General features: G+C 38.3%; 1 protein-coding gene across 3 annotated transcripts in view; it reads right to left on the bottom strand.

Moving 5' to 3' along the window:
* LOC131237452 (uncharacterized) overlaps nucleotides 1–12,404 on the bottom strand; it is a 36,742-nt gene extending 24,338 nt beyond the window's left edge. The window contains exon 1 of one of the 3 annotated variants that reach the window (XR_009167246.1): nucleotides 12,162–12,404. The gene's annotated coding sequence lies outside the window, so the exon portion shown is untranslated. The remainder of the gene's footprint in view (nucleotides 1–12,161) is intronic. The other 2 variants (XM_058235220.1, XM_058235219.1) reach the window with 2 other exon arrangements.
* Nucleotides 12,405–16,986: the final 4,582 nt, after the last annotated feature.

The raw sequence follows: 16,986 nt of genomic DNA, 5'->3' as shown, positions 1-16,986 counted from the left end.
AGAGTGGTAACAAATGCAAGGAACACTAGTGGAGAGAAGTGATTTTCCAATTATTGTAGGCTTACACTAGGGGTCAGCATTAGCATGCATCTTTTTTGCATTGGTCATTGATGAGTTAACGAGGCATTTACAGGAATCATATGGTGTATGTTGTTTGCAAATTAGATTTGCAAGACAAGGGAGGGTAAACAGAAAGCTAGAACTATGGATGGATGTTTTGGAACCTAAAGGTTTTAAAATCAGCCCAACTAAAATAGAGTATATTGAATGAAATTTTAGTAACAATAGGAGTGAAAACAAGAAATTAGTCAAGATTGATAAATCAAAGTACCCCAAAATGACCATTTTCAATATCTTCAGTCAATAATTCATGAGAGCAGAGAAAATAAGAAGGATGTTGCTCATAGAATTAGAGTAATGTGGATGAAATGGAGATTCTCCTCTAGAGTTTTGTGTGATTGTAGCATACCAGTCAAACTAAAGGAGAGATTTTATAGGATAGCTATAAGACCATACGTGATTTATGGGGCAAAATGTTGAGCAATCAAGGAACAACATGTCCATAGGATATGTAGTTGAAATGAGGATGTTGAGATGGTTGAGTGGAAAGAAGAGGAAGGATAGAATTAGAAATGAATGTGTTCAGGGGAACTTATGAGTAGCATCAATGGGTTAATAAATTGAGGAAAAGTATACTTAGATGGTTTGAACATGTGCAACGAGACCAAACCACACCAATTAGGAGTGAGTTGGTTCAAGTTGAAGGGTATAAAAAAGAGCAAGGGGAAGCCTCAAAAGGACAAGGTTGGAGGTAATAGGAAAAGGACTTGATGACCTGGTTTAACTAAAGGATATGGTCCTTGCCCCAATTAGTTGTGATAAGGCTTAGATGATGACGACGATGACGATGATATGTATAGCACCGTTCTTGGGCTCATCAGGATTTAAAATTTTTTTGAAGTAGTAGCCATGCTTTAAGGCATTAAGTCCGTAGTAAACCATCATATTGTGTCGCTCATAATGGAAAGTGATTCTGCAAATGCCATTAGGTGCACTACATCTGGCCATTGCCCATGGTCATATGCAAATCTGGTTTTGTTTAGAGACTTTTTTCAGAAGATAGGGTCTTGGAGACTCATACGAATCTCTTTCTCCCATATCAATAGAGAAGCAAACACGAGGCTAACTCCCCGGCAAAGGAAGGTGTTTTTCGGAGACTCTTTTTATAGTGAATTGGGTAAAGTTAAGATTGGGTTGGGGTGTGACTCGCATGTTGTTATTGGGGTGTACTGCAGTTTGGCCCTCATAACCCTTTTGTTTCTTTTGTAATTTCCTTCTAAGTCAATTTTAGAACATGGAAAGTAAACTATTCTTTTGGTGCAAATTATATTCCCGTCTCCTGTATATTGTATACTGATATAAAAAGTGGAATTTGTGTGTGTGGAAATTATCGAGTGATCGTAGATGAAAAAGAAGACCTGAAATTTTGTGAACAATGTGGAGTCGAATTTGTCAATTCTCATATACAAAGATATCAAATGGGATACATCAAAATGGCATGTCCAGTGACTCGTGTGTGGTATTTGAAACATCTTCCTAGTTATATCGCGAGTCTTTTAGATAAACTCCTTAAGGAATTAGAAGGCCTAGTATACTGCGATGTGTGATTTAATCGAAATTATGATTTTATAGATTCGGAATGAGAAACTGTATTGATCATATTTTTATTTGTTTTTATGTATTTGATTGGTGGGTCAATCATGGAGAAAGTGAAAAGGCCCTCAAATCAATTGCAGTAAAAGTTGTTAGCCGTACCTCTTCATTCTTCAGCTGCTGAAGCAATGGGAGTTGTTTATCCATCATTTATACGATGCAAAGAAACAAACTAAAGGCTCATAGATTAGAGAAGTTGGTCTACACACACTACAATGTCAATTTTTTTTATGAGGTTCTACAATGTCAAATTAAGATTAAGGAATACAAAGAGGGTAGCGAATCAAAGCAAAAAAATAAAAAAGGCTAATGTTATCCAATCAACTAGGACTACATAGTTTGTCAAAGATGGTACACTTCTACTCTGGCTGGAATAAAGGGTGACGAAAATCAAAGAAGACCGTGAGGATCAAATCAGCGTCAAACTACCCGCAACCCTCAAGGTTGTCCTGGGATCAATGTTATCAAACTGCATATGCGGTTCTATGCAATCGCACAATCACATATGCAATCACATATTTTTATTTATTTATTTATTTATTTTGAAAATTTTAAAAGACGAAAAAAAAATAAGGGGAAAATTGAAAAAAAAAAATGTAGAAAAATATAAGAACTTAGGAGAAACTTCCCTAAGTTAATAGATAACTAATATAGTAATTTTACATATATATAATTAGTTTGTGACTAGTGAGAAAAATGAATGAAGTACATCAAATTCAACATTCAACAATATAGTTAAGTAACAAAACAATCAATACCTTATGTATTGTACAAATACAATTTTGAAGTTACATCTTAATGTTTATTATTTACACACTAACACTAACATTAACACTAACACTACTTACAAGTTACAAGTTACAACTTAGTTACACTAACACTAAGTTACATTCAACAATGTAGTTACACAACTTACAGTTACAAGTTACACAGCTTGCTAAAGTTCAATTTATTTTTTATTTTTATTTTTATTTTTATTTTTTTGCAAAAAAAACAAATAATAATAATAATAATAATAATGTGCCAACAGTTGGCAGATATACGATCGCATATGTTGTATGCGATCGCATATCCTCGCACATTTAGCATATGCGATATGCATGTGGGAATTCGCATATGCGAATATGCAGTCGCATTTAACAACATTGCCTGGGATGATTGCTAAAGACATGAAGGCAGGTAATAATATCAATGCTCCACCAAATAAGAGGATTGCCGATCCGGTGGTGGTGGAGATGACGCAGATGCAATTGGTGGTGAGACAGTTATACCTAGCACATATCCTTATTCCCATGATGACATCATACGCCATGCACAGAGATCTAGATGACAAAGATGTGTTCATCAATTAAGGAGGATAGTCGGCAACATGGGTGGAGAACATAGTCATGGTAGTAGTCAAAAGACACAGGTTTATGGCAACCAGTCTCAGCCTAGCTATCAGATGCATATACATGGTTTATGGTCACACTTGCACCCAAACCCATATCCTTATTATCAGCCACTAGCACAGCAACCAACCAAAGCAAACAACCATTTACTGACTTATCCTCAGTATTGTCAGTGCGGATATGGAGACAGAACCCCCTAGAGCATCCATGTAGATTTGAAGGCGCATGAGACATATGACTTTAGACTGATCACTAAGTAATGGGTATACGACCATATGTATTTCTGGCTTACACTCTTACTATCTTGTCTTGTGAATTGTATTGTGATTTGTGAAATTATATAGATTACATTAGCTTCTTTTTTAAAAAAGAGAACTAACAAAAAATTTATAGACAAGTGCCAAAAGGTGGCAAAGAATACAAGGGACCACAGGCGAAAACCAAAAACCAAAAGCCAAAAAACAAAACAAACACCCTGCTTCATCATGACGGCAACTAGGATAAATTCACTCCACCATTACACAAGCCCCATTCAGAAACAAAACCCCACACGCTCCCTATCACGCAATCAACATTATGGGATACATTACAAAAACACCGACCATTTCTTTCTTCCCATATCGCCCAAAGCCCCGCTAGCAAACATAACCTCCATGAAGCCTTCGTCTCCATGCCAACATCCACCCCATGCCAAGCCACGACATTAGCAATTTAGAATATTTAGTATATACAAAATTAAGAATTAAAGATGCTACTTGCTATTTGTTAACTGTTAGATACCTAGATGAGTATATTACACATTTGAACACAATATTATATTATATTATATTATCATGAATCTAAAGGGTTGTTTGGATGCCTGTAAAATTCTTAAGTTGTAAAGGCATTACAGGTAATCAGATTACAGGGGCTGTTTCGATACCTGTATTAGCCTGTAAAGGCTTTGCATGTTGTAAACACATTACAACTTTTACATGTAATCTAAAACCTGGTAAAAAGCTATGTTTCAGATTAATGGTAAAGTTTTTACAGCTAAAAAGTCATTATAAATAGTAGAATACAATGGTTGATATACAATCATGATATGTGGGGCCCACCGTAATGTGTATGGTACATCCAATTTGTCCATCATGTGCTTCCTTTGATGCTTTCCTACAGCCCTAAAAAAAACAACTCATTGATTATCAAATGGACGACACGAAGGATGGGATTTTCACCATTAAAAACTTCCAGATTGCATTTGGGGCCCACTGTGATGGGTGGAGGACATCCAATCCATCTAGTGTGTGCATACTTTAATGTTCACTTGGGATTCCAAAAAAGATCAAGTCGTCCTAATGCGATTTGCAGATTTTGGAAGGTTTTACTGTCCAAGCACTATGGTATGAATACCTACTTTATCCATTGTGAAGATTTTACAAGTTAGTCAAACACATAATCTGTTTACCTGTAAACAGATTACCAGTTAAAAGCCAAATGGAATAACATGTAAACCGTTTACACTTGAAACTCTTTTCAGGTGTAAAGTGTTTACAAATAAAAACTTTACGGGCATCCAAGCAACCCTTAAGAGTCAAAGAATGAGTCACTCAACTTTAAATAGACTTCTTGATAAACAGCATCCTTACCAGAGAATGGCCCGTTACACTATCAAATACATATCCAAGACCAAGAAAGCATAGACTTCAAGTATTCCAACTTTTTTTTTTTTTGGACAAAAAAAAAAAATCCAGCTGATACGGCCTATATGGGCCCATATCATATCAGTCAGTGAGCTGGCCGATACACCCATCATACAGTATTTAAAACCTTGATCCTACCTCAAACCATATTTGTGGGAATTGATTTGTCTCCATAAAACTTCTTCATCCCCATACCTCTTCCCATCAAAGCTCGACTCATAACTTCAAGCTTTCTAATACCCACTCCTTGAATCTAAGGGCATGTTTGGATATGTGGAATCCAAGGGAAGAGAGAAAAAACACTAGTTATACAATGATGATTTCCATAAGAACTATTAAAACAAGGATTCCATTTAAAAATAAATAAATAAACATGGACTCCAGTTTTGAATTCCTGTTTTGGACGGCAAATGGAAATCTCACATTCCTCTCACAATACTCACCTAGTTTCTTGTGCCAAGATTCCAAATTATGGAAGAGTGTAATGATCACTAGGTGGAATCCACCATCCAAACAACACAAATCATCACATAAAAGGAAAACCCTTTTCCATTGTTTGGCATAGAATCCATGGTTTCCCAACATGGCATAAGGCTTGCAATTTTCTTCCAAGCCATAAGATGAACTTTATGCTTTTCCTCTCATCCCCTCTAGAGATATGCAACCTCTCTAGCCTGTCATGATTCTCATTGAACATTACAAAAGCAACATAAAATAAATCGGTCTGACTAATGCCGCTTTAGTGAGAGTTAAGAAATAAATATTTACTTCAAATCCCACAGCCATTTCTTGGCTTCCCCATAGATAGAGGTAACACTAAATAAGTGGATGGCAGCTTTCTCGCCTTGCATAGAAAGACCCATGCTAGCTCCACGACTACTTCCTCTCCTATCCAGATCCCAAGGTTTCACTTTTTTTCCACAAGAACCTAACATGGTTTTAAAACATTTCACTATCTTCCTCAAGTAAGAAACTTCTATGTGGCTGCTTACATTGGCATACTAAAGACGAGATCACAACAAAAAGAAGAGGGGACAAAGGGTTTGCACTACCAAGAAAACACCTTTGGGAAATCCTTTCACTAACACTGAGAAGTGATTATATTTGACACATTCCTCCAACCAGCACCTCTATTTCAACTTAAACACCATCCTTCCCAGCATGTATTCCATAAACATCTAAGTCACATGATCATATGCTTTTTACACATCAAGCTTGCAGATAATTCCGTTTTTTTCCATTTATATACCTTGAATTAATACAACATGAGCAACAAGGGAAGGGCCCCATCTAGGATTTGTCTCCCATAAAAAAGCCTCCTATGTTTTTAACATATAATGTGGAGTACCTTCCTTAATCTTAAAGCAAGAAATTTGGCCAAAATTTTGTGAGACCTCCTTTTTTACTCAAGAACATAGCTTTACATGGGATGATTTTTTTTATTTTTATTTTTAAAGGAATCCAAGAATCCATTGACAGAATGAATTGACCTCGAATAGCCTGTACAAGGCTGAGGCAGTGATGAGTTGGCTACAACAAGGTGGAGGAGACCAAATCAATGAAGAGGAAATGAGTTTCCTAGCTCTCACCGTCCCTTGCTGAAAGAATTAGCCATCTGATTGCCAGTTCACAGACAAAATGTTCATCTGGGACAATAATCAGTACCTCATCAAATGGTCTATGCAATAGTCTTTCACCCAGCAATCATGGCCCCGACAGATTGGATGAGTCCGAAGAAATCATATTTTTAAAATCTCCTCAACAATCATGGCACCACAAAACTCTCTCACATATAGCCATTCCCTAAGAGCAAGAGCCTCCCACAAGACTGGTCCACCCGGGCACAAGGACCAGAAAGGGATTAATCTGCATTGCCTCTATCATCCCTAAGCATTCTTCCCATGCCACCTGGGGCTGACATGACATGTGAGGAACCATCAAAGTTCAATTTCCCAACCCTAGTCAGCAAATTTTCCAATTGCTTTTAATTTTCAAGGAAGTCATCATCAAGCTTCAAGCCACCAAAAGGCATCTTTAAGAATATTTTTCACATCACCCACGAAACTTGGCATGACATAGAGGCACATTAGTGAACATTAGACTTGATCATTTCAATGACCTTATCAACCATCAATGACTTATTCTTAAGTGTGCAACTATTCATCTACTTCCACACCTCCCAACATAAAGCAAAGGGAATCATGAACCACAAAATCCTCCCTCCCTTATTATAAGGGACCCAACATCAACTTTGAAATCCCCCAATCTCCTCTGGAAAACCCAATCAACACCAAGGAGCATTAGAAGCAACCCCAAATATATCTTGTGGCCAAGCAGTGAGGAAAAGATGGTGTGCCAATTCTTCATCCATCTAACACATCCACTTCCACACCTTAGGATCCTCATTCCTACCCCACACCGGCTATAAACAATTCAATCAAAATGACAATAAGTTCCTTGAACACATCCAGTTTTTCCTCCTTGAAAACAAGATCAACAGATGATCATAGCATCTGGTTGGTGGCCATCAGACAGATGGTTAAAATAAAAAAGATCCACAATCCATATTCAATGGAAAACGTGTCCATTAAGTGGAGGTTACACCCAAGTTTAGGTCTTCAGTCGACCTATACTACGTCCCAGGATTTGGATGGTCTGGATTAACATGAATATGTGGCAAGGGTACAATAGTGGTGTGCAAGTGTATGAAAGGTCACATCCTGACAGAGCATCAATCCTTTCTCAAACCAGAAATCCTATACCAAGTTTTTTGTGAGGAAATATAGGATTCTCAACCTCACATAGCTGACTTTTTTGGTAGACATCTACCCACCTCAATTGATGGTTTCAAATCTCTTTAAAAATCTGCAATTGAGGCACCCTTAATTTTCTCATATACTAGGCACCAACTCAATAAAAGTATCTTCGGCCTTTCCCCTTGCCCTATCCTCTGAAGATGATGAGTTACTGAAGATGCAATTTTTCCACTCTTTCAATGGAATTGACATTATGGCAACAGAAGGTGAACCCAGAACCAAGTTAAACTATACCAGCAAACCAACCTTCTACCAAGTTAGAAACTAATTTGCATAACAACCAAGAAACCGAAAAGGTTGAAGAAAAAAGGGCAAATGTTCCTCGTAAAATTAGAGTGAATGAGAAAGAAACCCCTGCATGTCCACTTTCTCCGAAGATCACGAATTATTGAAGATCCAATTGTTCCTCTCTTTCCATGGAATCCACATTATGGAAACAGAAACTAAACTCCAGAACAACCTTCCTCTTTGTTTAACTACACCAACAAACCAACCTCCTACCAGCTCCACAACTAATTTAGGCAACACCAAGGATACTCCGAGAAGATTGAAGAAGAAGACCAAAAGGAATGAAACGAGGGTGACGGACTCTTCCTCCCTCCAACACAGAATAAATGTTAGAAAGGCAAAAGTTACAATTTTTAAGATGATCCAAAATTAAAATTGTATCTTATGTCCTCACGTCCAACATAAAATTGCTACTCATTGGGGAAGAAAGGGATTACAAGCTTCACAACACGGGGCCTTCTCTAAAGAATCTGGGACAAGCAGCTTACAGAAGATTTCCTAGTGGAGAATTCACCATCCACTGATAGAACCCAAATTGTTTCCAACATGCCAATCTAGTACATGAGATTCCTATAGAAAGAAAATATTAGAACAAGTCTCCCTCCAATTTCTTCCACACACTCTTTAATTAACATATAGGGTGGCCCATCTGACAGTCCATCCAACCTCCATGACATTCTTTAATTTCTCCAACTGAATGGTCCATCCAACAGTACAATCAATCTGTGGGGCCCACTGAGTAAATCTACTAGCAAGAAAAACTATCTGGTCAGACCATCAGGCCCACAGGTCCAACTGGATGCTCTTTTGGGCCCAAAAAGAAATCGGTCACTTGCCATTTTTGGACCTCTACACAACCATATGATTTCTTTATATACCGTATACAGTTGGTAAATGAGAGTTTTATGCATTCTGGCTTCAAGTATTTATTTGGCTAGCTTCTTTATCACAAATTGAGACAAAGTGGGTGATCAATTCATGTGGTCCAACAGTAGGCTTCTTTCATTTTTGGTAGGAGATTATACAACTTGGCTATAAATCCATACAAATGGGTTCATTCTAGAGATATTATGACTACGACACAATGATGATGATGAGACCCTTTTATGAATTAAATTGTCTCCTGAGAAGGGATTCAAGGCCCTACAAGAATGATTCTTCTAGAACCTTTTGGCACGACTCCCTAGGGCTTTTGTGGATATTATAATTATTTAACAAATTGAGACAAAATGGGTGACCAATTCATGCAGTCCAACAATAGGCTTCTTTCATTTTTTTGGTAGGAGACTTTACGACTTGGCTATATATACATACAAATGGGTTTATTATAGAGATATTATGATTATGACGACAATGATGATGATGAGACCTTTTTTATTAATTAACTTTTGAGTTTCTTTGTCTCCTGGGAAGGGATTCAAGGCCCTACAAGAATGATTCTTCTAGAACCTTTTGGTGTGACTCCCTAGGACATATTGTGGATATTTATCATTATTTACTGTTATTTTCTTATTTCAATACAGACTATTAGATTGACTGGAGAAAAATCAGCGCACCTAGAGATGGACTAATCAATTGGAAGAATTGAGATTATTATGGTTGTATTATTGCAATTTCATTGTGTTTTGTGGATCAAGAGGTGGAGTTGCGTTACTTTCCCACAACCTTATGTTTTAATCAGACACAAGTTCTAAGAACATCTATCTACTCTAATCTACCAACAGATCCGCAATAAACCTTGCCCATAGCCCTAAGGTGTTTAGCACGCGAACTCATTTATTTATTTTCAAAAATAAATTTAATTAAATTCCTATAAAAATAATTTAAAAATATATTTTTTAAAATAAATGCAGCGTATATTGTAGGACAGATTTAGTACAACTAATTAATACATTAAAATGTGCTGATAAATTATATGCATTATAGAAATATTACAACCTGCCTGGGGTTTGGGCGAATGGCTACCGTCATGGGTTTGCTCCCCATATACGCAAGTTCGATTCTCCTCCCCATGCTTTACCTAATGCACGTGGTTTTTAGGTAATTGCATGCATCCACATGGATTAGTCTCTCCCTAAAAAGGGGCGGAAGGGGCGGGGACACTGTCATCATTAAAAAAATAAAAAAATAAAAATTATAGAAATATTATATACATTCAAAGAACTCATTTTGGATATAATTGCATCACTTATGTCAACGCATGGTTTAGGACCCTATAAAAGGAAACTTAATATGTTTACTTGTTTTTTTATGATCTTTTGGGTTCTAAGTGTGCGATAATATCTTTTTTAAACATCCCCTAAAGTTTTTTTGAAAAATTCAAAATGTTTCCCAGTGTTTTCCAAAAATGGCAATACATTCTATTATACATGCAATACCGATATGTTTCCACATCACAAGGGTGCGATACATGCATCGATACCAATATTTAAGTCACTGGTTGGTACGCTAACTCAAGTAGCTTTTGGGTTTTGCATGAGTGTATCACCCGATACAAACCAATTTCTTCCATGAACAATACAGCTATCCTATATCAGAACATATTGGCACAAAACGGCCTAATATGGGGCAGTATGACCTTATTTCCGTGGTGATACAGTACACCAAAGTTGACTTTCAGTCCTTGACTAGGGGGAGCTATGTTGGGATGTCAATGATTCAATGTGAACCTCTACCATGGTAAGCTCCAAGAGCCCACATAGTAGAGGAAGGTTGATTATTGGTGAGCAGCTGATCATAAAATTTCTGCCGATGAACCATTTAAAAGCCAACCACAAAATGCTAGGAGAAAGGATGAGATGATGATGATGAAAAGTCATGGGTATAAATAATCAGACCAATCTCATTGTTTGTTTTGCAAATTTAAAACACTAATCCTACTACCAGTTTCTATATATGTTCTTGATATTATGAAACTATCAATGAGGAGAGGACATACTCATGCCTTCTTTGGACTTAAACTCACTAGAAAATTTCTGCAACTCAGACTAAAACAACACCCCAGCCCTTACAACACACTTCAATTCAAATAGGGTGTCACACAAGAGAAGGAATGACCAGGTAGGTAAATGAGTCACTAACTAGAGACAAACACCTTCTGAACTCAAAAACCAGTGGGTCTTCCTACCTCACTTCTTTCGGGCCCATTTGGGTATTCGATCTTTTCACGGTGGACAGATGGGGGTCGTTTCGCATAAATGTCGGGAATCAATGGGTTTCGCATAAACCATGCCATAAATGTTGATTGGTAGTAATTCCAAACAAGCCCTTACTACTTGCTAATCTCAAAGCAACACTGTTACTTCAAGTCATCCAATCTTATGAGGGAGAAGATAACTAATCTCAGCCATAGGAGATTGAACCCATGCATGACCTATCAATCATCATCAAGAAATCCACACCTTGAACCCACACATGATCTATGAATCGTCACAAAGAAATCAATACCCTGAACCTACACATGATCTATCAATCATCACCAAGAAATCCATACCTTAAACATGCATGTAAGCACACATGGAGAGAGATCGATACAATGAAAACAGAACAACTTCCACAGCTGAATTTGAAACGATTCACAATTTAAAACCAAAAAAAGACTTGTACACAAAAGGCAGCCACCACAATTATCAAATACTTTCGGCAGACTCCGACTTGAAGAACAAAACAGTAACCAAATTAAGAAAAATTCATAAAACTAATGAAATTAACACGACAGAATAATCATTTTTGTTCTTTCATTTTTTTATTTTTTTTTCTTTCAGCTATCATTCAAAATGGATCGATATGCTTCTCGTTTGATGAAAGGAGCCTATTTACACTCCACTCATATACTTGCTTACACCCATTTCCCCATTTTGGGAGTTGAAATAGTACACTTTCGTACTATTTCAACCCCCAAAGTGAGAAAAATGGGTGTGAAGAAACCAATGAGGGAATTTGTAAATATCAATTCCAAACAACAACAAAATATATATATATATATATATATATATATATATATATATATATATTCCCCTTAAAAGAGAACCACCCCAAGATAGAAAGAGAAGCAGTTAAACCAAACGCAATCCAAAGAAAGAAATTCGAAGAAAACCCACAAGAGCTGAACAGAGATCTAGAAAAAGAACTGAAATAACAAAAGGAAAAGAAAAAGGGAAAAAAAAAAAAAAAAAAGAAATCGAAAAAGAAAAGGTCATGAAAGGGGAGAGAGAGAGAGAGAGAGAGAGACAGAGAGAGAGAGAGAGAGAGAGGGAGAGCAGAAGCGGAACCTGATTTTCTGAAATTCAAGAGATTGGAGCAGAATTGCAAGCGTTTGGAGAGAGAGCGACAGAGATGAGCTGAGAAACCCTCCTTCTTTCTAAAGGGACCAACAAACCAAAACAGATTTCCTCTTTTTTCTCCCTTTTATTCCATCGTAGAGAGAGATGTGAGAGAGAGGTGGGGCTGACGGCGCCGAGCCGGGGTGGGTCCCGCAGGTGGGACCCACACACGTTCGTGCGATCTGTAATAATTGGCTCTTAAGTGGGCCCACTTATCGACTGCTGCTTCCTCCACTACATATCACCATCCGTACGGATTCGCCTGCAACAGAGTCGCTTCATTTTTTATCCCTGGGATGTAAGCTGCAGTTTGATTGAGACACGTGTCCACTCGCTTACCTGTACTTTGCACGTGTGATCAACTGACACGTGGTAGATGTTACCACATTTCTGATCAGGTCATCCACACTACGTCTAATCAGGCCCATGTCATCATCGTTTAAGCATCGTTTGTCAATTTTTCTTGACCGTTCGTCTGGCCCACCTGAAGGTGGTATTTACCCGCTCTTTTGTAAGTGGCGTATCCACAGTGATGATCGCCTGAAGAACGGATCCGATTTCACATACGTGTACACCTCTTTTCCGCGTGCTGAGGCGTGTGCACTAGACCTAGCGCGCTCAGACTTTCTTCGGTTTTAATAGGTAAGGGGAGCAAAGAGGGACTGAAATGGCTGTCTGATGTGGGGCCCACTTGGCTTGCCCATGGCTGTCAGCGTCCTAGCGTTAGTGCGTGTCCGTCGCTTAGGCTGCCACGTAATGATTGGGCAGGCCTGTCGGATCTTGCCACGTATCTCACGTCTGCTACGAAAGCAAAATACACGGATGGGACATGAGGTAACGTGCGGTAGACAGGGATACTTTTGTCCTTTGGAAATACGGAACCACTCCCACACTCGTATTTGCGCGACTCGCCTCGCCTATCTCGCTTCTACCCGCTCGTGCCCATGATGGTCACGTGCGTGAGATCTATTTCGTTCATCTGGTAGCAGGTGACCTGCTGGCCTGGCCCGGTTGAGCTGAGCCTTGAGGTGCCGTTTCCTGCATCCGGGCCTGACTATCCTGCATTTGGTGAGCTTAGTAATTTGCTGATGGGCCCTATCAGGCCCGAGGTGGTTCAGGTTCGACTCATGTCTTGAGCTCATGGGCCAGGCTCGTGCATGCTTCCGCATGTGGGCCCGATTCATCTGAACCATAGATTGTAGGCCTTCACGTGAATGCATTCTATCACGGTCAGAATAATCGGTCAGCATCACTGGATAGAGGTGGCGGGATGCGGATTGCATTCTGACACTACCAGCAGCGACCTCGCTACTGGAAGGTGCCTCTTTGAGTCTCAAAATGATTTATATGTTTTATCCACACCCTCTAATCATTTTGGATCATTATTTTATTTTAAGGGTAAGAACCGGAAAAATGAGACAGATACAAAGTCAAGTGGACCACACTACATGAAAACAATGGTAATTAAAATTCTATCATTAAACACTTCCACAGAGCCCACTGTAATATTTATTTGCCATCCAACCTGTTGATTATGTCAGGAAAAAAAAAAAAAAAAATGGTGGACGAAGGGAAAACATAAACATCAGCTTGATCCTAAACTTCTATAGCCTACGTGAAGTTTTTAATGGTCAACGTTTAATCACCACTATTTCCTATGGTGTCGTCCACCTGAGATTTGCATCAATCTCATTTTTAGGCTCATGCCTTAAAATAAACTGAAAAAATAGATAGACAGCTTGGATAAAACACATACGTCATGGTGGAGCCCACACAGCAACATATAAGTAGCTGAGTCACCAAGATGGCACTTGTGCACCTCATGAGTAGCATTCAAACGGTGGGCCCGGCCATGAAAATCACCCAGCAAAAGATAAAGGGGTCCTCTCATTAGATGGGCCACACCGTCAGACGGTCCAACTTGACTCATAGGTATGGCCCACCGAATAAGCTGATTGGTTTCAATACTTTTCACAAGAGACTGCACTATCCTGACTGTACCTGCGCTCATTTGACGCAGGACAAAAAAGGCAACAGATCTACCCTGTCCATCATCTGCATCTCCGTATTTTCACCGTGAATTCAAATCCAGATGTTAGGTGAGCCACACTGGAAGCGGATTGGCTGGTGTACCATACATCAGCTATATGGCTGGTGTATTAACATCAGCATGTTCTGTGGGTCCCATTATGAGGTATTTGTTATATCCAAACCGTCCATCCATTTGGAGAGCTCTTCATAAGCATTGAGCCGAAAAATAAGACAGATCTAAAGATCAAGTGGACCACGCTGAAAACAGAAGTGGGAGATTGAATGTCTACCATTGAAACCCTTTTGAGGTCACAGAAGTTTTGGATCAATAAGATGTTTTGTTTTTTCTCTTCATCCAGGTCTTTGTGACCTTATGAACATATTGGATGGAAAATAAACGTTAAGGTGGGCCTACGAAATGTTTTAATGGTGAAAATCATTATCTTAGCTGCTATATGTGGTGTGGCCCATTTGAGATTTGGATATGATTCATTTTTTGACTAATAATCTAAAATAATCTCTCCAAATGGATTACCGGTGTGGATATAATAAATACATCATTATGAGGCCCATGTAATTTTGATCTCCTTTTAGCCGTCGTACAACCCACGTTAGGTGGTGGCCAATCCGCTTCCAGCGACACTACAGTAAACAGTGTAAATTCATGTGGGGTTCCTCACGAGTCCTGTATTGTCCTGATTTTCAGAAAATCCATTTATATTAGTAGGTCAAATGACATATATAGACTACAGTGGACCCCACATGAAATTTGGACGGTTTTAATGATGGGACTTTTCATGTCAACTGTTTTCCACGGTGTGGCCCACCCAAGTGTTGCATTTGCCTAATTTTTAGGTCTAGTACCAACATCGATATCATCGACTTGAAGTCGGTCCGTCACGTCAGGCGAACGTAACACCTTCTCTGTTTGTACAAAAGTCACGCAAGCATTTTTGTTCACCAGTCGTCTTTTTATAAGGATTGTTAAGATATTTTGGAAGAAAATAACGGTTGGATTTTTTGGTAGATAGATGGCCTTGTTTAGAAAATTAATTTTAAAAAAATAAAAAAATAAAAAATTCTCCTCTAAGGTGTAAAATAAATTATGTTGATTATTTTTTTATTTTTTTTTAAATTATTAAATGATGATGATGGACGTGTCTGGGAATGAGATGAAAAGTCACCAACATCTAAGGGAGTTGTACCATGCGTTACCTTCCCATCAAGTCCAATGGTTTGGCTTACCTACAAAATGTAAAGAGTGTTTTAAGTTAATTTGTAGGAAAATGACATGGGTCCTTTTTTAAATTTTGTTATAGTGAAATGTAGCATTTTTTGGCATAGATTAGCGAAGCTGAGAGCGTGTTGAGGTGGTGACACCTGAATTCAATCTCATTAGTGGGTCTTGGTGGTGGGGTCTTGATGCATGACTCAATGGTAGACGTTCTGCATTTTAACAGTTATAGACGCAATAAATTATGTTGTATGGGTTTGATCCACACCATTTATTACTGAAGCAGTTCTCTATACATCATGGTGGACCCAGGAGCCCTTGGCTGGGTTGATTAATGTCCAAGCGGGTAGGACACAATCCACTTTCTATAGGTTTGTAGTTTGATTCGAGCAACTTTGGGATTTGCTAAATCTAAATCCAAAGAAAATCTAGGAATTTGACAAGTTTATGGATTTACCAAATTCAAAGGATCCCATAGAGGATTGGATGTTTGATAAGTGGGCCACTGGAAACTTGCCAAAAATGCCATTATGTGATCAATTTAGTGTAAAACTATATTGTGGAATATGGAATTGTCTACGCATCAATTATAATGATCATAAAATTGAATAATTGAATCTTAAATGCATACCTTAACAACAATAAATTATTTGGATGTGAATCGATGAGCTTAGCTTTCCATATCTTTCACCCTTCTAAAAGCCCTTTTAAATGGGACTTGAATTTTCTATATGTGTGGGTGTGGAAAGCAAGACATGTATTCATAGAAGGGGGGTTTGGAGTCGCTCAACCAATTACAACTATTCTCTAAGGAGTCTCCACACTAGATAGAGTCCACATGCAAGTGAAGTATTGTAGATATATAACGTAGTCTATGCGCACTATCTCATTATGTATCTGAATTGATTGAATAGTTAGATCATCCGAACTATTGTTCATGTGTGGTCCACCTAATAAAAGTCTTATATTTGGTTGCTTTAAGACATTAGCTAGTAGGCATTGAGATGGTAAGAGATGAGGATATCAAGTTGAATCAAATCCATGTAATGTAAAACATGAATGTTTGCATGAGCATTTTCAGATGTCTTCAAGCTAGGAACTTTTTTTTTTTTGATAAGCACAATAACAACACAGATAAGCCTACCTTTGTGTGACACTTTGTAACCTTAGTTTTAAGCAAATTTAAGGAGTGACATTTACATTTGTGCAACCATGACGAATTCCCTAACTATAGCATGTAAGAAATCAGTGGCATTAGTGATGTGGGCAACGCTATGAATGGCTTGGATCATCTGGATGGTCATCAGGTGGGCCCCATAGAAGAGGGTTGTGTACAAACTTTGATAGATAGTTGAAGTATCATATGACCCTTTCCTTAAGGCCTGCTTTGAGGCGTGGATTTGGAACCCCCTAGATTCATAACCCCCTGGATTTGAAATCCTCCTATTGTGTTTGGCACCCTTAGTTGGGAATCAACTTTAGTCCAAAAGTAGCTATGTATGGTATATT

Source organism: Magnolia sinica, chromosome 2, assembly GCF_029962835.1.
Source record: "Magnolia sinica isolate HGM2019 chromosome 2, MsV1, whole genome shotgun sequence".
Classification (NCBI taxonomy): domain Eukaryota; kingdom Viridiplantae; phylum Streptophyta; class Magnoliopsida; order Magnoliales; family Magnoliaceae; genus Magnolia; species Magnolia sinica.
This window is presented reverse-complemented; position numbering and strand designations above follow the sequence as displayed.